The sequence below is a fragment of the Palaemon carinicauda genome, chromosome 6 (assembly GCF_036898095.1).
Source record: "Palaemon carinicauda isolate YSFRI2023 chromosome 6, ASM3689809v2, whole genome shotgun sequence".
Lineage (NCBI taxonomy): Eukaryota > Metazoa > Arthropoda > Malacostraca > Decapoda > Palaemonidae > Palaemon > Palaemon carinicauda.
Genome location: NC_090730.1, coordinates 48,988,978 through 48,991,477, shown reverse-complemented (window position 1 = coordinate 48,991,477; position 2,500 = coordinate 48,988,978).

The window sequence follows — 2,500 nt, the reverse complement described above, 5'->3', positions numbered from 1 at the left end:
TATATATATATATATATATATGTGTGTGTGTGTGTGTGTGTGTGTGTGTGTGTGTGTGTATGCAGGTGTTACAAGATTATAACATGTCAGCTATAGGCTGTTCAATCGTACCTATTAACAAAATTAAAGCATAGCCATATGTTCCATGATTAGGAATCCACATACTTGACATAAACTATTTAAATTTTTTATCCTATGGCCATGGAGGCACCATACTTGAGTGTTGCGAGAATTATAATTTGTTCATAATCTGATTTGGATGGAAAATAAATAGCTATTAAGCTATTGATAGCAGTAGGAGAAGCAAAAGTCAACAAATCCTAAAGATGCACAATGCAATCTTGTAACAACTTTTTATCTCTCTCTCTCTCTCTCTCTCTCTCTCTCTCTCTCTCTCTCTCTCTCTCTCTCTCTCTCCAGACTTAAAAGTTGGCAAAATATTGGAAAACTTACACTCCTCTGGAAAATTTACTAAATGCAATGAATTATCCTAAAGTTTAGAGATATTGCAGTTTGGATATTCTTTTTTTTTCATTTAGATACTTGGAAAACCTTAACTTTCTTGCACTTACTTCTAAAAACAAGATTTTCAATTAAAAAGAGAAAATAAGCCCGATCTAATTCAGATGGATGAACATGGAGCTTAAGAAGATACCCATGAAAGTTGAAAATAAAAACTTTTCAGAAATAATAAGTCAATATAACAAGTTTATAGACTCAAATTTAAGAAGGCTACAATAGTAGAGCCAATAAAGTAAGCAAGATAAAGAGACTTTCAATAATTGCCAAAATGATTGGACGAGGACAGTAGTGCTGAAATGGAATCCTGAAAAGAAGAGAAAGTGCAATATAAGAATGATATCATGTAGAGATGAAATGTTAAATTTTGAAATCTCAGAGTCCATTAAGGCTATACAGTACCAACCAGGTAATAAACCATTATTACAACAGTTTAGAATTTCACAAGTCTATCTCCTTGGGGTAGACTAGACACCAAGCATGCAAGACATGGCAGAATAGGTTTTTAAACGATCGTTACATCGACTGGGAAAATATAAAATAAAACACTTCGAAACGTTATAATATTTTGTTACCTCGGTTTACCCGTCATATCTTTCGAAGGATGAGGAAACATATAGGATAAAATAAATGTCACGAAGTGTCCTCAAGCAGCAAAACTCACATTTACTATAGTGGAAAGTCATTGATAGAGATTATACCAAAAACTAAATATTTTTATGTCATAATTTTGGGCATGACATATATCCGTGGCTTGTATGATGACCAGGTACCATAATCAAACTGCAGTGCCTCCTCATCGACTCATCCATACCCTTAAAAACTGGTACCCTCTCTTGCATGAAATGGCTTTTTCTTTTTTCTTTTAGCAAAGTATGAAATTTTGTTCAATGTTTAATGGATGTCTTCTTTTTCTAGTGTTAGAAGGTGTTATATATATATATATATATATATATATATATATATATATATATATATATATATATATATATATATATATACATATATATATATACACACACACACAATATATATATATATATATATATATATATATATATATATATATATATATATATATATATATATATATATTATATATATGTATATATATATAAATATATATATATATATATATATATATATATATATATATATATATAAATATATATATATATATGTGTGTGTGTGTGTGTGTGTGTGTGTGTGTGTGTAAATGAACCTTATCGAATATGTATCCATATGGATGTAAAAGGTTTAAGAAAAATAAATTCTAATGGCAGGGATGTTCCATGTCACAAATAAAAGATTTTTTTTTTTATAAATAGGAAACCTTTTGTCTACATTCCTTGAAATGTTTAAACTGCACAGTAGCAATCAACATAATTTATACAATTTCATGCAATCATAGGAAAGCATTCCCTAGTCTCTACGACACGCATCAAATTTATAATGAACATTTGTTAGTGTGTAGCTTGTGAAAAGTATTTCAGGACACTCACTATTGTCAACCGGGTAACAAGGCAGGTTTACAGGTTAGAAAAATCATTTGCATGTTTCATTTCCACTGGCACTGGAACATTTTGAAAACACTGCAGTATTTCAACCTCAGTGCTCACTCCCATGTAGATAGGAAGTTCAGTTTATTTTTTTTTTTTAATTAATAGTAGGTATTCTTAATAGGTGTTATACAGAAACACACACACAAAAAAAAAATGAAATACAATGATGTTCTGTTCTTTACATCCAATACTTACATTTTGGAAAAACTAATGTTTTTTTTATTTTTTTTTTCATGGGGTAAAATATTTGGTAATATCATTTTATTAACGTTACACTCACTTTCTGGGAAAATATGAAATCAAATTATTTTGCCAATAATTGATATGGACTACATGTTTATTTTTTTTTTCTAAATACACATACAATCAGTTACCACATATTTGAGGATGAAAAACCTCGAGGTTATTTACTGAAACAA